Here is a 16,953-nt window from a genome sequence, read left to right as displayed (position 1 = left end):
TTTCCTCACATTTTCAACTCAAATTATTTTGGTATTTGGATTTGAACAGGACATTTAGTTCCTAGAAAAAAAAATCTGTTTTGGTCCCCCCAAACTAAGATCCAAAGAGCTTTGGCAGTTTTTGTCAGTTTGTCAAGATAGAGTGACACTAAAAATGTATTCCGACAGTGTTTTACAAAGAGAAAGTTGGATTGAATCAATTTGGTTAATCGATAGTTAAACCTCTTTAAAGAAAATACAGTGGCCAGTATGGGGGTTGAAACCATGACCTTAACGTTATTAGCACCACGCTCTGACCAACTGAGTTAAGCTTCCACAACCCTTCAAACTTTCCCTACATTTTCAACTCAAATGTTTTTGCTGTTTTGATTTGCACAAGACATTGAGTTCATAGATAGGAAAAAAAAAATCTGTTTTGGTCTCCTCAAACTAAAATCCAAAAAGGTTTGGCAGTTTTTGTCAGTTTGTCAAGTACGAGTCACACTAAAAATGCATTCGTATCTAGTTTTTTGTATGAAGAAAGTAACATCGAGTCAATGTTGATCAATAGTTTAAACTATCTAAAGAGAAACCAGTGGCCCGTATGGGGGTTGAACCCATGACCTTGGCGTTATTAGCACCACGCTCTGACCAACTGAGCTAACCGGCCACATGCTCTTACAATTTCCTTACATTTTCGACTCAAATTATTTTGGTATTTGGATTTGAAGAGGACATTGAGTTCGTAGAAAAAAAAATCTGTTTTGGTCTCCCCAAACTGAGATCCAAAGAGCTTTGGCAGTTTTTGTCGGTTTGTCAAGATTGAGTGACACTAAAAATGTATTCCGACAGTGTTTTACAGAGAGAAAGTTGGATTGAATCAATTTTGTTAATCGATAATTAAACCTCTTTAAAGAAAATACAGTGGCCAGTATGGGGATTGAAACCATGACCTCTACGTTATTAGCACCACGCTCTGACCAACTGCGTTAGCCTTCCGTGAACCTTCAAACTTTCCCTACATTTTCAACTCAAATTTTTTTGGTATTTAGATTTGCACAAGACATTGAGTTCATAGATAGGAGAAAAAAACAACTGTTTTGGTCCCCTCAAACTAAAATCCAAAGAGGTTTGGCAGTTTTTGTCAGTTTGTCAAGTACGAGTCACACTAAAAATGCATTCCTATAGAGTTTTTTGTATTAAGAAAGTAGCATAGAGTCAATATTGATGGATAATTTAAAGTATCTAAAGAGAAACCAGTGGCCCGTATGGGGGTTGAACTCATGACCTTGGCGTTATTAGCACCACGCTCTGACCAACTGAGCTAACCGGCCACATGCTCTTACAGTTTCCTCACATTTTCAACTCAAATTATTTTGGTATTTGGATTTGAACAGGACATTTAGTTCCTAGAAAAAAAAATCTGTTTTGGTCCCCCCAAACTAAGATCCAAAGAGCTTTGGCAGTTTTTGTCAGTTTGTCAAGATTGAGTGACACTAAAAATGTATTCCGAAAGTGTTTTACAGACAGAAAGTTGGATTGAATCAATTTTGTTAATCGATAGTTAAACCTCTTTAAAGAAAATACAGTGGCCAGTATGGGGGTTGAAACCATGACCTTAACGTTATTAGCACCACGCTCTGACCAACTGAGTTAAGCTTCCACAAACCTTCAAACTTTCCCTACATTTTCAACTCAAATGTTTTTGCTGTTTTGATTTGCACAAGACATTGAGTTCATAGATAGGAAAAAAAAAAATCTGTTTTGGTCTCCTCAAACTAAAATCCAAAAAGGTTTGGCAGTTTTTGTCAGTTTGTCAAGTACGAGTCACACTAAAAATGCATTCGTATCGAGTTTTTTGTATGAAGAAAGTAAAATCGAGTCAATGTTGATCAATAGTTTAAACTATCTAAAGAGAAACCAGTGGCCCGTATGGGGGTTGAACCCATGACCTTGGCGTTATTAGCACCACGCTCTGACCAACTGAGCTAACCGGCCACATGCTCTTACAATTTCCTTACATTTTCGACTCAAATTATTTTGGTATTTGGATTTGAACAGGACATTGAGTTCCTAGAAAAAAAAATCTGTTTTGGTCTCCCCAAACCGAGATCCAAAGAGCTTTGGCAGTTTTTGTCGGTTTGTCAAGATTGAGTGACACTAAAAATGTATTCCGACAGTGTTTTACAGAGAGAAAGTTGGATTGAATCAATTTGGTTAATCGATAGTTAAACCTCTTTAAAGAAAATACAGTGGCCAGTATGGGGGTTGAAACCATGACCTTAACGTTATTAGCACCACGCTCTGACCAACTGAGTTAAGCTTCCAAAACCCTTCAAACTTTCCCTACATTTTCAACTCAAATGTTTTTGCTGTTTTGATTTGCACAAGACATTGAGTTCATAGATAGGAAAAAAAAAATCTGTTTTGGTCTCCTCAAACTAAAATCCAAAAAGGTTTGGCAGTTTTTGTCAGTTTGTCAAGTACGAGTCACACTAAAAATGCATTCGTATCGAGTTTTTTGTATGAAGAAAGTAACATCGAGTCAATGTTGATCAATAGTTTAAACTATCTAAAGAGAAACCAGTGGCCCGTATGGGGGTTGAACCCATGACCTTGGCGTTATTAGCACCACGCTCTGACCAACTGAGCTAACCGGCCACATGCTCTTACAATTTCCTTACATTTTCGACTCAAATTATTTTGGTATTTGGATTTGAACAGGACATTGAGTTCCTAGAAAAAAAAATCTGTTTTGGTCTCCCCAAACCGAGATCCAAAGAGCTTTGGCAGTTTTTGTCGGTTTGTCAAGATTGAGTGACACTAAAAATGTATTCCGACAGTGTTTTACAGAGAGAAAGATGGATTGAATCAATTTGGTTAATCGACAGTTAAACCTCTTTAAAGAAAATACAGTGGCCAGTATGGGGGTTGAAACCATGACCTTAACGTTATTAGCACCACGCTCTGACCAACTGAGTTAAGCTTCCACAACCCTTCAAACTTTCCCTACATTTTCAACTCAAATGTTTTTGCTGTTTTGATTTGCACAAGACATTGAGTTCATAGATAGGAAAAAAAAAATCTGTTTTGGTCTCCTCAAACTAAAATCCAAAAAGGTTTGGCAGTTTTTGTCAGTTTGTCAAGTACGAGTCACACTAAAAATGCATTCGTATCGAGTTTTTTGTATGAAGAAAGTAACATCGAGTCAATGTTGATCAATAGTTTAAACTATCTAAAGAGAAACCAGTGGCCCGTATGGGGGTTGAACCCATGACCTCGGCGTTATTAGCACCACGCTCTGACCAACTGAGCTAACCGGCCACATGCTCTTACAATTTCCTTACATTTTCGACTCAAATTATTTTGGTATTTGGATTTGAAGAGGACATTGAGTTCGTAGAAAAAAAAATCTGTTTTGGTCTCCCCAAACTGAGATCCAAAGAGCTTTGGCAGTTTTTGTCGGTTTGTCAAGATTGAGTGACACTAAAAATGTATTCCGACAGTGTTTTACAGAGAGAAAGTTGGATTGAATCAATTTTGTTAATCGATAATTAAACCTCTTTAAAGAAAATACAGTGGCCAGTATGGGGATTGAAACCATGACCTCTACGTTATTAGCACCACGCTCTGCCAACTGCGTTAGCCTTCCGCGAACCTTCAAACTTTCCCTACATTTTCAACTCAAATTTTTTTGGTATTTAGATTTGCACAAGACATTGAGTTCATAGATAGGAGAAAAAAACAACTGTTTTGGTCCCCTCAAACTAAAATCCAAAGAGGTTTGGCAGTTTTTGTCAGTTTGTCAAGTACGAGTCACACTAAAAATGCATTCCTATAGAGTTTTTTGTATTAAGAAAGTAGCATAGAGTCAATATTGATCGATAATTTAAAGTATCTAAAGAGAAACCAGTGGCCCGTATGGGGGTTGAACTCATGACCTTGGCGTTATTAGCACCACGCTCTGACCAACTGAGCTAACCGGCCACATGCTCTTACAGTTTCCTCACATTTTCAACTCAAATTATTTTGGTATTTGGATTTGAACAGGACATTTAGTTCCTAGAAAAAAAAATCTGTTTTGGTCCCCCCAAACTAAGATCCAAAGAGCTTTGGCAGTTTTTGTCAGTTTGTCAAGATTGAGTGACACTAAAAATGTATTCCGACAGTGTTTTACAGAGAGAAAGTTGGATTGAATCAATTTTGTTAATCGATAGTTAAACCTCTTTAAAGAAAATACAGTGGCCAGTATGGGGGTTGAAACCATGACCTTAACGTTATTAGCACCACGCTCTGACCAACTGAGTTAAGCTTCCACAAACCTTCAAACTTTCCCTACATTTTCAACTCAAATGTTTTTGCTGTTTTGATTTGCACAAGACATTGAGTTCATAGATAGGAAAAAAAAAAATCTGTTTTGGTCTCCTCAAACTAAAATCCAAAAAGGTTTGGCAGTTTTTGTCAGTTTGTCAAGTACGAGTCACACTAAAAATGCATTCGTATCGAGTTTTTTGTATGAAGAAAGTAACATCGAGTCAATGTTGATCAATAGTTTAAACTATCTAAAGAGAAACCAGTGGCCCGTATGGGGGTTGAACCCATGACCTTGGCGTTATTAGCACCACGCTCTGACCAACTGAGCTAACCGGCCACATGCTCTTACAATTTCCTTACATTTTCGACTCAAATTATTTTGGTATTTGGATTTGAACAGGACATTGAGTTCCTAGAAAAAAAAATCTGTTTTGGTCTCCCCAAACCGAGATCCAAAGAGCTTTGGCAGTTTTTGTCGGTTTGTCAAGATTGAGTGACACTAAAAATGTATTCCGACAGTGTTTTACAGAGAGAAAGTTAGATTGAATCAATTTGGTTAATCGATAGTTAAACCTCTTTAAAGAAAATACAGTGGCCAGTATGGGGGTTGAAACCATGACCTTAACGTTATTAGCACCACGCTCTGACCAACTGAGTTAAGCTTCCACAACCCTTCAAACTTTCCCTACATTTTCAACTCAAATGTTTTTGCTGTTTTGATTTGCACAAGACATTGAGTTCATAGATAGGAAAAAAAAAATCTGTTTTGGTCTCCTCAAACTAAAATCCAAAAAGGTTTGGCAGTTTTTGTCAGTTTGTCAAGTACGAGTCACACTAAAAATGCATTCGTATCGAGTTTTTTGTATGAAGAAAGTAACATCGAGTCAATGTTGATCAATAGTTTAAACTATCTAAAGAGAAACCAGTGGCCCGTATGGGGGTTGAACCCATGACCTTGGCGTTATTAGCACCACGCTCTGACCAACTGAGCTAACCGGCCACATGCTCTTACAATTTCCTTACATTTTCGACTCAAATTATTTTGGTATTTGGATTTGAACAGGACATTGAGTTCCTAGAAAAAAAAATCTGTTTTGGTCTCCCCAAACCGAGATCCAAAGAGCTTTGGCAGTTTTTGTCGGTTTGTCAAGATTGAGTGACACTAAAAATGTATTCCGACAGTGTTTTACAGAGAGAAAGTTGGATTGAATCAATTTGGTTAATCGATAGTTAAACCTCTTTAAAGAAAATACAGTGGCCAGTATGGGGGTTGAAACCATGACCTTAACGTTATTAGCACCACGCTCTGACCAACTGAGTTAAGCTTCCACAACCCTTCAAACTTTCCCTACATTTTCAACTCAAATGTTTTTGCTGTTTTGATTTGCACAAGACATTGAGTTCATAGATAGGAAAAAAAAAATCTGTTTTGGTCTCCTCAAACTAAAATCCAAAAAGGTTTGGCAGTTTTTGTCAGTTTGTCAAGTACGAGTCACACTAAAAATGCATTCGTATCGAGTTTTTTGTATGAAGAAAGTAACATCGAGTCAATGTTGATCAATAGTTTAAACTATCTAAAGAGAAACCAGTGGCCCGTATGGGGGTTGAACCCATGACCTTGGCGTTATTAGCACCACGCTCTGACCAACTGAGCTAACCGGCCACATGCTCTTACAATTTCCTTACATTTTCGACTCAAATTATTTTGGTATTTGGATTTGAAGAGGACATTGAGTTCGTAGAAAAAAAAATCTGTTTTGGTCTCCCCAAACTGAGATCCAAAGAGCTTTGGCAGTTTTTGTCGGTTTGTCAAGATTGAGTGACACTAAAAATGTATTCCGACAGTGTTTTACAGAGAGAAAGTTGGATTGAATCAATTTTGTTAATCGATAATTAAACCTCTTTAAAGAAAATACAGTGGCCAGTATGGGGATTGAAACCATGACCTCTACGTTATTAGCACCACGCTCTGCCAACTGCGTTAGCCTTCCGCGAACCTTCAAACTTTCCCTACATTTTCAACTCAAATTTTTTTTGTATTTAGATTTGCACAAGACATTGAGTTCATAGATAGGAGAAAAAAACAACTGTTTTGGTCCCCTCAAACTAAAATCCAAAGAGGTTTGGCAGTTTTTGTCAGTTTGTCAAGTACGAGTCACACTAAAAATGCATTCCTATAGAGTTTTTTGTATTAAGAAAGTAGCATAGAGTCAATATTGATCGATAATTTAAAGTATCTAAAGAGAAACCAGTGGCCCGTATGGGGGTTGAACTCATGACCTTGGCGTTATTAGCACCACGCTCTGACCAACTGAGCTAACTGGCCACATGCACTTACAGTTTCCTCACATTTTCAACTCAAATTATTTTGGTATTTGGATTTGAACAGGACATTTAGTTCCTAGAAAAAAAATCTGTTTTGGTCCCCCCAAACTAAGATCCAAAGAGCTTTGGCAGTTTTTGTCAGTTTGTCAAGATTGAGTGACACTAAAAATGTATTCCGACAGTGTTTTACAGAGAGAAAGTTGGATTGAATCAATTTTGTTAATCGATAGTTAAACCTCTTTAAAGAAAATACAGTGGCCAGTATGGGGGTTGAAACCATGACCTTAACGTTATTAGCACCACGCTCTGACCAACTGAGTTAAGCTTCCACAAACCTTCAAACTTTCCCTACATTTTCAACTCAAATGTTTTTGCTGTTTTGATTTGCACAAGACATTGAGTTCATAGATAGGAAAAAAAAAAATCTGTTTTGGTCTCCTCAAACTAAAATCCAAAAAGGTTTGGCAGTTTTTGTCAGTTTGTCAAGTACGAGTCACACTAAAAATGCATTCGTATCGAGTTTTTTGTATGAAGAAAGTAACATCGAGTCAATGTTGATCAATAGTTTAAACTATCTAAAGAGAAACCAGTGGCCCGTATGGGGGTTGAACCCATGACCTTGGCGTTATTAGCACCAGGCTCTGACCAACTGAGCTAACCGGCCACATGCTCTTACAATTTCCTTACATTTTCGACTCAAATTATTTTGGTATTTGGATTTGAACAGGACATTGAGTTCATAGAAAAAAAAATCTGTTTTGGTCTCCCCAAACCGAGATCCAAAGAGCTTTGGCAGTTTTTGTCAGTTTGTCAAGATTGAGTGACACTAAAAATGTATTCCGACAGTGTTTTACAGAGAGAAAGTTGGATTGAATCAATTTGGTTAATCGATAGTTAAACCTCTTTAAAGAAAATACAGTGGCCAGTATGGGGGTTGAAACCATGACCTTAACGTTATTAGCACCACGCTCTGACCAACTGAGTTAAGCTTCCACAACCCTTCAAACTTTCCCTACATTTTCAACTCAAATGTTTTTGCTGTTTTGATTTGCACAAGACATTGAGTTCATAGATAGGAAAAAAAAAATCTGTTTTGGTCTCCTCAAACTAAAATCCAAAAAGGTTTGGCGGTTTTTGTCAGTTTGTCAAGTACGAGTCACACTAAAAATGCATTCGTATCGAGTTTTTTGTATGAAGAAAGTAACATCGAGTCAATGTTGATCAATAGTTTAAACTATCTAAAGAGAAACCAGTGGCCCGTATGGGGGTTGAACCCATGACCTTGGCGTTATTAGCACCACGCTCTGACTAACTGAGCTAACCGGCCACATGCTCTTACAATTTCCTTACATTTTCGACTCAAATTATTTTGGTATTTGGATTTGAACAGGACATTGAGTTCCTAGAAAAAAAAATCTGTTTTGGTCTCCCCAAACCGAGATCCAAAGAGCTTTGGCAGTTTTTGTCGGTTTGTCAAGATTGAGTGACACTAAAAATGTATTCCGACAGTGTTTTACAGAGAGAAAGTTGGATTGAATCAATTTGGTTAATCGATAGTTAAACCTCTTTAAAGAAAATACAGTGGCCAGTATGGGGGTTGAAACCATGACCTTAACGTTATTAGCACCACGCTCTGACCAACTGAGTTAAGCTTCCACAACCCTTCAAACTTTCCCTACATTTTCAACTCAAATGTTTTTGCTGTTTTGATTTGCACAAGACATTGAGTTCATAGATAGGAAAAAAAAAATCTGTTTTGGTCTCCTCAAACTAAAATCCAAAAAGGTTTGGCAGTTTTTGTCAGTTTGTCAAGTACGAGTCACACTAAAAATGCATTCCTATAGAGTTTTTTGTATTAAGAAAGTAGCATAGAGTCAATATTGATCGATAATTTAAAGTATCTAAAGAGAAACCAGTGGCCCGTATGGGGGTTGAACCCATGACCTTGGCGTTATTAGCACCACGCTCTGACCAACTGAGCTAACCGGCCACATGCTCTTACAATTTCCTTACATTTTCGACTCAAATTATTTTGGTATTTGGATTTGAAGAGGGCATTGAGTTCGTAGAAAAAAAAATCTGTTTTGGTCTCCCCAAACTGAGATCCAAAGAGCTTTGGCAGTTTTTGTCGGTTTGTCAAGATTGAGTGACACTAAAAATGTATTCCGACAGTGTTTTACAGAGAGAAAGTTGGATTGAATCAATTTTGTTAATCGATAATTAAACCTCTTTAAAGAAAATACAGTGGCCAGTATGGGGATTGAAACCATGACCTCTACGTTATTAGCACCACGCTCTGCCAACTGCGTTAGCCTTCCGCGAACCTTCAAACTTTCCCTACATTTTCAACTCAAATTTTTTTGGTATTTAGATTTGCACAAGACATTGAGTTCATAGATAGGAGAAAAAAACAACTGTTTTGGTCCCCTCAAACTAAAATCCAAAGAGGTTTGGCAGTTTTTGTCAGTTTGTCAAGTACGAGTCACACTAAAAATGCATTCCTATAGAGTTTTTTGTATTAAGAAAGTAGCATAGAGTCAATATTGATCGATAATTTAAAGTATCTAAAGAGAAACCAGTGGCCCGTATGGGGGTTGAACTCATGACCTTGGCGTTATTAGCACCACGCTCTGACCAACTGAGCTAACCGGCCACATGCTCTTACAGTTTCCTCACATTTTCAACTCAAATTATTTTGGTATTTGGATTTGAACAGGACATTTAGTTCCTAGAAAAAAAAATCTGTTTTGGTCCCCCCAAACTAAGATCCAAAGAGCTTTGGCAGTTTTTGTCAGTTTGTCAAGATTGAGTGACACTAAAAATGTATTCCGACAGTGTTTTACAGAGAGAAAGTTGGATTGAATCAATTTGGTTAATCGATAGTTAAACCTCTTTAAAGAAAATACAGTGGCCAGTATGGGGGTTGAAACCATGACCTTAACGTTATTAGCACCACGCTCTGACCAACTGAGTTAAGCTTCCACAACCCTTCAAACTTTCCCTACATTTTCAACTCAAATGTTTTTGCTGTTTTGATTTGCACAAGACATTGAGTTCATAGATAGGAAAAAAAAAATCTGTTTTGGTCTCCTCAAACTAAAATCCAAAAAGGTTTGGCAGTTTTTGTCAGTTTGTCAAGTACGAGTCACACTAAAAATGCATTCGTATCGAGTTTTTTGTATGAAGAAAGTAACATCGAGTCAATGTTGATCAATAGTTTAAACTATCTAAAGAGAAACCAGTGGCCCGTATGGGGGTTGAACCCATGACCTTGGCGTTATTAGCACCACGCTCTGACCAACTGAGCTAACCGGCCACATGCTCTTACAATTTCCTTACATTTTCGACTCAAATTATTTTGGTATTTGGATTTGAACAGGACATTGAGTTCCTAGAAAAAAAAATCTGTTTTGGTCTCCCCAAACCGAGATCCAAAGAGCTTTGGCAGTTTTTGTCGGTTTGTCAAGATTGAGTGACACTAAAAATGTATTCCGACAGTGTTTTACAGAGAGAAAGTTGGATTGAATCAATTTGGTTAATCGATAGTTAAACCTCTTTAAAGAAAATACAGTGGCCAGTATGGGGGTTGAAACCATGACCTTAACGTTACTAGCACCACGCTCTGACCAACTGAGTTAAGCTTCCACAACCCTTCAAACTTTCCCTACATTTTCAACTCAAATGTTTTTGCTGTTTTGATTTGCACAAGACATTGAGTTCATAGATAGGAAAAAAAAAATCTGTTTTGGTCTCCTCAAACTAAAATCCAAAAAGGTTTGGCAGTTTTTGTCAGTTTGTCAAGTACGAGTCACACTAAAAATGCATTCGTATCGAGTTTTTTGTATGAAGAAAGTAACATCGAGTCAATGTTGATCAATAGTTTAAACTATCTAAAGAGAAACCAGTGGCCCGTATGGGGGTTGAACCCATGACCTTGGCGTTATTAGCACCACGCTCTGACCAACTGAGCTAACCGGCCACATGCTCTTACAATTTCCTTACATTTTCGACTCAAATTATTTTGGTATTTGGATTTGAAGAGGACATTGAGTTCGTAGAAAAAAAAATCTGTTTTGGTCTCCCCAAACTGAGATCCAAAGAGCTTTGGCAGTTTTTGTCGGTTTGTCAAGATTGAGTGACACTAAAAATGTATTCCGACAGTGTTTTACAGAGAGAAAGTTGGATTGAATCAATTTTGTTAATCGATAATTAAACCTCTTTAAAGAAAATACAGTGGCCAGTATGGGGATTGAAACCATGACCTCTACGTTATTAGCACCACGCTCTGCCAACTGCGTTAGCCTTCCGCGAACCTTCAAACTTTCCCTACATTTTCAACTCAAATTTTTTTGGTATTTAGATTTGCACAAGACATTGAGTTCATAGATAGGAGAAAAAAACAACTGTTTTGGTCCCCTCAAACTAAAATCCAAAGAGGTTTGGCAGTTTTTGTCAGTTTGTCAAGTACGAGTCACACTAAAAATGCATTCCTATAGAGTTTTTTGTATTAAGAAAGTAGCATAGAGTCAATATTGATCGATAATTTAAAGTATCTAAAGAGAAACCAGTGGCCCGTATGGGGGTTGAACTCATGACCTTGGCGTTATTAGCACCACGCTCTGACCAACTGAGCTAACCGGCCACATGCTCTTACAGTTTCCTCACATTTTCAACTCAAATTATTTTGGTATTTGGATTTGAACAGGACATTTAGTTCCTAGAAAAAAAAATCTGTTTTGGTCCCCCCAAACTAAGATCCAAAGAGCTTTGGCAGCTTTTGACAGTTTGTCAAGATTGAGTGACACTAAAAATGTATTCCGACAGTGTTTTACACAGAGAAAGTTGGATTGAATCAATTTTGTTAATCGATAGTTAAACCTCTTTAAAGAAAATACAGTGGCCAGTATGGGGGTTGAAACCATGACCTTAACGTTATTAGCACCACGCTCTGACCAACTGAGTTAAGCTTCCACAAACCTTCAAACTTTCCCTACATTTTCAACTCAAATGTTTTTGCTGTTTTGATTTGCACAAGACATTGAGTTCATAGATAGGAAAAAAAAAAATCTGTTTTGGTCTCCTCAAACTAAAATCCAAAAAGGTTTGGCAGTTTTTGTCAGTTTGTCAAGTACGAGTCACACTAAAAATGCATTCGTATCGAGTTTTTTGTATGAAGAAAGTAACATCGAGTCAATGTTGATCAATAGTTTAAACTATCTAAAGAAAAACCAGTGGCCCGTATGGGGGTTGAACCCATGACCTTGGCGTTATTAGCACCACGCTCTGACCAACTGAGCTAACCGGCCACATGCTCTTACAATTTCCTTACATATTCGACTCAAATTATTTTGGTATTTGGATTTGAACAGGACATTGAGTTCATAGAAAAAAAAATCTGTTTTGGTCTCCCCAAACCGAGATCCAAAGAGCTTTGGCAGTTTTTGTCGGTTTGTCAAGATTGAGTGACACTAAAAATGTATTCCGACAGTGTTTTACAGAGAGAAAGTTGGATTGAATCAATTTGGTTAATCGATAGTTAAACCTCTTTAAAGAAAATACAGTGGCCAGTATGGGGGTTGAAACCATGACCTTAACGTTATTAGCACCACGCTCTGACCAACTGAGTTAAGCTTCCACAACCCTTCAAACTTTCCCTACATTTTCAACTCAAATGTTTTTGCTGTTTTGATTTGCACAAGACATTGAGTTCATAGATAGGAAAAAAAAAATCTGTTTTGGTCTCCTCAAACTAAAATCCAAAAAGGTTTGGCAGTTTTTGTCAGTTTGTCAAGTACGAGTCACACTAAAAATGCATTCGTATCGAGTTTTTTGTATGAAGAAAGTAACATCGAGTCAATGTTGATCAATAGTTTAAACTATCTAAAGAGAAACAAGTGGCCCGTATGGGGGTTGAACCCATGACCTTGGCGTTATTAGCACCACGCTCTGACCAACTGAGCTAACCGGCCACATGCTCTTACAATTTCCTTACATTTTCGACTCAAATTATTTTGGTATTTGGATTTGAACAGGACATTGAGTTCCTAGAAAAAAAAATCTGTTTTGGTCTCCCCAAACCGAGATCCAAAGAGCTTTGGCAGTTTTTGTCGGTTTGTCAAGATTGAGTGACACTAAAAATGTATTCCGACAGTGTTTTACAGAGAGAAAGTTGGATTGAATCAATTTGGTTAATCGATAGTTAAACCTCTTTAAAGAAAATACAGTGGCCAGTATGGGGGTTGAAACCATGACCTTAACGTTATTAGCACCACGCTCTGACCAACTGAGTTAAGCTTCCACAACCCTTCAAACTTTCCCTACATTTTCAACTCAAATGTTTTTGCTGTTTTGATTTGCACAAGACATTGAGTTCATAGATAGGAAAAAAAAAATCTGTTTTGGTCTCCTCAAACTAAAATCCAAAAAGGTTTGGCAGTTTTTGTCAGTTTGTCAAGTACGAGTCACACTAAAAATGCATTCGTATCGAGTTTTTTGTATGAAGAAAGTAACATCGAGTCAATGTTGATCAATAGTTTAAACTATCTAAAGAGAAACCAGTGGCCCGTATGGGGGTTGAACCCATGACCTTGGCGTTATTAGCACCACGCTCTGACCAACTGAGCTAACCGGCCACATGCTCTTACAATTTCCTTACATTTTCGACTCAAATTATTTTGGTATTTGGATTTGAAGAGGACATTGAGTTCGTAGAAAAAAAAATCTGTTTTGGTCTCCCCAAACTGAGATCCAAAGAGCTTTGGCAGTTTTTGTCGGTTTGTCAAGATTAAATGACACTAAAAATGTATTCCGACAGTGTTTTACAGAGAGAAAGTTGGATTGAATCAATTTTGTTAATCGATAATTAAACCTCTTTAAAGAAAATACAGTGGCCAGTATGGGGATTGAAACCATGACCTCTACGTTATTAGCACCACGCTCTGACCAACTGCGTTAGCCTTCCGCGAACCTTCAAACTTTCCCTACATTTTCAACTCAAATTTTTTTGGTATTTAGATTTGCACAAGACATTGAGTTCATAGATAGGAGAAAAAAACAACTGTTTTGGTCCCCTCAAACTAAAATCCAAAGAGGTTTGGCAGTTTTTGTCAGTTTGTCAAGTACGAGTCACACTAAAAATGCATTCCTATAGAATTTTTTGTATTAAGAAAGTAGCATAGAGTCAATATTGATCGATATTTTAAAGTATCTAAAGAGAAACCAGTGGCCCGTATGGGGGTTGAACTCATGACCTTGGCGTTATTAGCACCACGCTCTGACCAACTGAGCTAACCGGCCACATGCTCTTACAGTTTCCTCACATTTTCAACTCAAATTATTTTGGTATTTGGATTTGAACAGGACATTTAGTTCCTAGAAAAAAAAATCTGTTTTGGTCCCCCCAAACTAAGATCCAAAGAGCTTTGGCAGTTTTTGTCAGTTTGTCAAGATTGAGTGACACTAAAAATGTATTCCGACAGTGTTTTACAGAGAGAAAGTTGGATTGAATCAATTTTGTTAATCGATAGTTAAACCTCTTTAAAGAAAATACAGTGGCCAGTATGGGGGTTGAAACCAAGACCTTAAAGTTATTAGCACCACGCTCTGACCAACTGAGTTAAGCTTCCACAAACCTTCAAACTTTCCCTACATTTTCAACTCAAATGTTTTTGCTGTTTTGATTTGCACAAGACATTGAGTTCATAGGAAAAAAAAAAATCTGTTTTGGTCTCCTCAAACTAAAATCCAAAAAGGTTTGGCAGTTTTTGTCAGTTTGTCAAGTACGAGTCACACTAAAAATGCATTCGTATCGAGTTTTTTGTATGAAGAAAGTAACATCGAGTCAATGTTGATCAATAGTTTAAACTATCTAAAGAGAAACCAGTGGCCCGTATGGGGGTTGAACCCATGACCTTGGCGTTATTAGCACCACGCTCTGACCAACTGAGCTAACCGGCCACATGCTCTTACAATTTCCTTACATTTTCGACTCAAATTATTTTGGTATTTGGATTTGAAGAGGACATTTAGTTCCTAGAAAAAAAAAATCTGTTTTGGTCCCCCCAAACTAAGATCCAAAGAGCTTTGGCAGTTTTTGTCAGTTTGTCAAGATTGAGTGACACTAAAAATGTATTCCGACAGTGTTTTACAGAGAGAAAGTTGGATTGAATCAATTTGGTTAATCGATAGTTAAACCTCTTTAAAGAAAATACAGTGGCCAGTATGGGGATTGAAACCATGACCTCTACGTTATTAGCACCACGCTCTGCCAACTGCGTTAGCCTTCCGCGAACCTTCAAACTTTCCCTACATTTTCAACTCAAATTTTTTTGGTATTTAGATTTGCACAAGACATTGAGTTCATAGATAGGAGAAAAAAACAACTGTTTTGGTCCCCTCAAACTAAAATCCAAAGAGGTTTGGCAGTTTTTGTCAGTTTGTCAAGTACGAGTCACACTAAAAATGCATTCCTATAGAGTTTTTTGTATTAAGAAAGTAGCATAGAGTCAATATTGATCGATAATTTAAAGTATCTAAAGAGAAACCAGTGGCCCGTATGGGGGTTGAACTCATGACCTTGGCGTTATTAGCACCACGCTCTGACCAACTGAGCTAACCGGCCACATGCTCTTACAGTTTCCTCACATTTTCAACTCAAATTATTTTGGTATTTGGATTTGAACAGGACATTTAGTTCCTAGAAAAAAAAAATCTGTTTTGGTCCCCCCAAACTAAGATCCAAAGAGCTTTGGCAGTTTTTGTCAGTTTGTCAAGATTGAGTGACACTAAAAATGTATTCCGACAGTGTTTTACAGAGAGAAAGTTGGATTGAATCAATTTGGTTAATCGATAGTTAAACCTCTTTAAAGAAAATACAGTGGCCAGTATGGGGGTTGAAACCATGACCTTAACGTTATTAGCACCACGCTCTGACCAACTGAGTTAAGCTTCCACAACCCTTCAAACTTTCCCTACATTTTCAACTCAAATGTTTTTGCTGTTTTGATTTACACAAGACATTGAGTTCATAGATGGGAAAAAAAAAATCTGTTTTGGTCTCCTCAAACTAAAATCCAAAAAGGTTTGGCAGTTTTTGTCAGTTTGTCAAGTACGAGTCACACTAAAAATGCATTCGTATCGAGTTTTTTGTATGAAGAAAGTAACATCGAGTCAATGTTGATCAATAGTTTAAACTATCTAAAGAGAAACCAGTGGCCCGTATGGGGGTTGAACCCATGACCTTGGGGTTATTAGCACCACGCTCTGACCAACTGAGCTAACCGGCCACATGATCTTACAATTTCCTTACATTTTCGACTCAAATTATTTTGGTATTTGGATTTGAACAGGACATTGAGTTCCTAGAAAAAAAAATCTGTTTTGGTCTCCCCAAACCGAGATCCAAAGACCTTTGGCAGTTTTTGTCGGTTTGTCAAGATTGAGTGACACTAAAAATGTATTCCGACAGTGTTTTACAGAGAGAAAGTTGGATTGAATCAATTTGGTTAATCGATAGTTAAACCTCTTTAAAGAAAATACAGTGGCCAGTATGGGGGTTGAAACCATGACCTTAACGTTATTAGCACCACGCTCTGACCAACTGAGTTAAGCTTCCACAAACCTGCAAACTTTCCCTACATTTTCAACTCAAATGTTTTTGCTGTTTTGATTTGCACAAGACATTGAGTTCATAGATAGGAAAAAAAAAATCTGTTTTGGTCTCCTCAAACTAAAATCCAAAAAGGTTTGGCAGTTTTTGTCAGTTTGTCAAGTACGAGTCACACTAAAAATGCATTCGTATCGAGTTTTTTGTATGAAGAAAGTAACATCGAGTCAATGTTGATCAATAGTTTAAACTATCTAAAGAGAAACCAGTGGCCCGTATGGGGGTTGAACCCATGACCTTGGCGTTATTAGCACCACGCTCTGACCAACTGAGCTAACCGGCCACATGCTCTTACAATTTCCTTACATTTTCGACTCAAATTATTTTGGTATTTGGATTTGAAGAGGACATTGAGTTCGTAGAAAAAAAAATCTGTTTTGGTCTCCCCAAACTGAGATCCAAAGAGCTTTGGCAGTTTTTGTCGGTTTGTCAAGATTGAGTGACACTAAAAATGTATTCCGACAGTGTTTTACAGAGAGAAAGTTGGATTGAATCAATTTTGTTAATCGATAATTAAACCTCTTTAAAGAAAATACAGTGGCCAGTATGGGGATTGAAACCATGACCTCTACGTTATTAGCACCACGCTCTGCCAACTGCGTTAGCCTTCCGCGAACCTTCAAACTTTCCCTACATTTTCAACTCAAATTTTTTTGGTATTTAGATTTGCA

The 16,953-nt window shown here is 37.5% G+C and overlaps 1 protein-coding gene and 25 non-coding genes across 26 annotated transcripts in view; all 26 read right to left on the bottom strand.

Moving 5' to 3' along the window:
• myo15b (myosin XVB) overlaps nt 1-16,953 on the bottom strand; it is a 201,772-nt gene that overhangs the window by 85,836 nt on the left and 98,983 nt on the right. The gene's annotated exons all lie outside the window — the stretch shown is intronic.
• trnai-aau (transfer RNA isoleucine (anticodon AAU)) lies at nt 576-649 on the bottom strand. The gene has a single exon. It is a non-coding gene; the product is annotated as a tRNA-Ile (tRNA).
• On the bottom strand, nt 1,240-1,313 carry trnai-aau (transfer RNA isoleucine (anticodon AAU)). The gene has a single exon. It is a non-coding gene; the product is annotated as a tRNA-Ile (tRNA).
• Nucleotides 1,904-1,977, bottom strand: trnai-aau (transfer RNA isoleucine (anticodon AAU)). Its single transcript has one exon. It is a non-coding gene; the product is annotated as a tRNA-Ile (tRNA).
• Nucleotides 2,567-2,640, bottom strand: trnai-aau (transfer RNA isoleucine (anticodon AAU)). The gene has a single exon. It is a non-coding gene; the product is annotated as a tRNA-Ile (tRNA).
• trnai-aau (transfer RNA isoleucine (anticodon AAU)) lies at nt 3,230-3,303 on the bottom strand. Its single transcript has one exon. It is a non-coding gene; the product is annotated as a tRNA-Ile (tRNA).
• trnai-aau (transfer RNA isoleucine (anticodon AAU)) lies at nt 3,893-3,966 on the bottom strand. The gene has a single exon. It is a non-coding gene; the product is annotated as a tRNA-Ile (tRNA).
• trnai-aau (transfer RNA isoleucine (anticodon AAU)) lies at nt 4,557-4,630 on the bottom strand. Its single transcript has one exon. It is a non-coding gene; the product is annotated as a tRNA-Ile (tRNA).
• Nucleotides 5,220-5,293, bottom strand: trnai-aau (transfer RNA isoleucine (anticodon AAU)). Its single transcript has one exon. It is a non-coding gene; the product is annotated as a tRNA-Ile (tRNA).
• Nucleotides 5,883-5,956, bottom strand: trnai-aau (transfer RNA isoleucine (anticodon AAU)). The gene has a single exon. It is a non-coding gene; the product is annotated as a tRNA-Ile (tRNA).
• Nucleotides 6,546-6,619, bottom strand: trnai-aau (transfer RNA isoleucine (anticodon AAU)). Its single transcript has one exon. It is a non-coding gene; the product is annotated as a tRNA-Ile (tRNA).
• Nucleotides 7,209-7,282, bottom strand: trnai-aau (transfer RNA isoleucine (anticodon AAU)). The gene has a single exon. It is a non-coding gene; the product is annotated as a tRNA-Ile (tRNA).
• On the bottom strand, nt 7,872-7,945 carry trnai-aau (transfer RNA isoleucine (anticodon AAU)). Its single transcript has one exon. It is a non-coding gene; the product is annotated as a tRNA-Ile (tRNA).
• trnai-aau (transfer RNA isoleucine (anticodon AAU)) lies at nt 8,535-8,608 on the bottom strand. Its single transcript has one exon. It is a non-coding gene; the product is annotated as a tRNA-Ile (tRNA).
• On the bottom strand, nt 9,198-9,271 carry trnai-aau (transfer RNA isoleucine (anticodon AAU)). Its single transcript has one exon. It is a non-coding gene; the product is annotated as a tRNA-Ile (tRNA).
• On the bottom strand, nt 9,861-9,934 carry trnai-aau (transfer RNA isoleucine (anticodon AAU)). Its single transcript has one exon. It is a non-coding gene; the product is annotated as a tRNA-Ile (tRNA).
• trnai-aau (transfer RNA isoleucine (anticodon AAU)) lies at nt 10,524-10,597 on the bottom strand. Its single transcript has one exon. It is a non-coding gene; the product is annotated as a tRNA-Ile (tRNA).
• Nucleotides 11,187-11,260, bottom strand: trnai-aau (transfer RNA isoleucine (anticodon AAU)). Its single transcript has one exon. It is a non-coding gene; the product is annotated as a tRNA-Ile (tRNA).
• Nucleotides 11,851-11,924, bottom strand: trnai-aau (transfer RNA isoleucine (anticodon AAU)). The gene has a single exon. It is a non-coding gene; the product is annotated as a tRNA-Ile (tRNA).
• On the bottom strand, nt 12,514-12,587 carry trnai-aau (transfer RNA isoleucine (anticodon AAU)). The gene has a single exon. It is a non-coding gene; the product is annotated as a tRNA-Ile (tRNA).
• On the bottom strand, nt 13,177-13,250 carry trnai-aau (transfer RNA isoleucine (anticodon AAU)). Its single transcript has one exon. It is a non-coding gene; the product is annotated as a tRNA-Ile (tRNA).
• trnai-aau (transfer RNA isoleucine (anticodon AAU)) lies at nt 13,841-13,914 on the bottom strand. Its single transcript has one exon. It is a non-coding gene; the product is annotated as a tRNA-Ile (tRNA).
• Nucleotides 14,501-14,574, bottom strand: trnai-aau (transfer RNA isoleucine (anticodon AAU)). The gene has a single exon. It is a non-coding gene; the product is annotated as a tRNA-Ile (tRNA).
• Nucleotides 15,165-15,238, bottom strand: trnai-aau (transfer RNA isoleucine (anticodon AAU)). Its single transcript has one exon. It is a non-coding gene; the product is annotated as a tRNA-Ile (tRNA).
• Nucleotides 15,829-15,902, bottom strand: trnai-aau (transfer RNA isoleucine (anticodon AAU)). Its single transcript has one exon. It is a non-coding gene; the product is annotated as a tRNA-Ile (tRNA).
• trnai-aau (transfer RNA isoleucine (anticodon AAU)) lies at nt 16,492-16,565 on the bottom strand. Its single transcript has one exon. It is a non-coding gene; the product is annotated as a tRNA-Ile (tRNA).

The sequence above is a fragment of the Nerophis ophidion genome, linkage group LG08 (assembly GCF_033978795.1).
Source record: "Nerophis ophidion isolate RoL-2023_Sa linkage group LG08, RoL_Noph_v1.0, whole genome shotgun sequence".
NCBI classification, from domain to species: domain Eukaryota; kingdom Metazoa; phylum Chordata; class Actinopteri; order Syngnathiformes; family Syngnathidae; genus Nerophis; species Nerophis ophidion.
The sequence above is the reverse complement of the archived record's forward strand: the minus strand, read 5'-3'. Positions and strand labels throughout refer to the sequence as shown.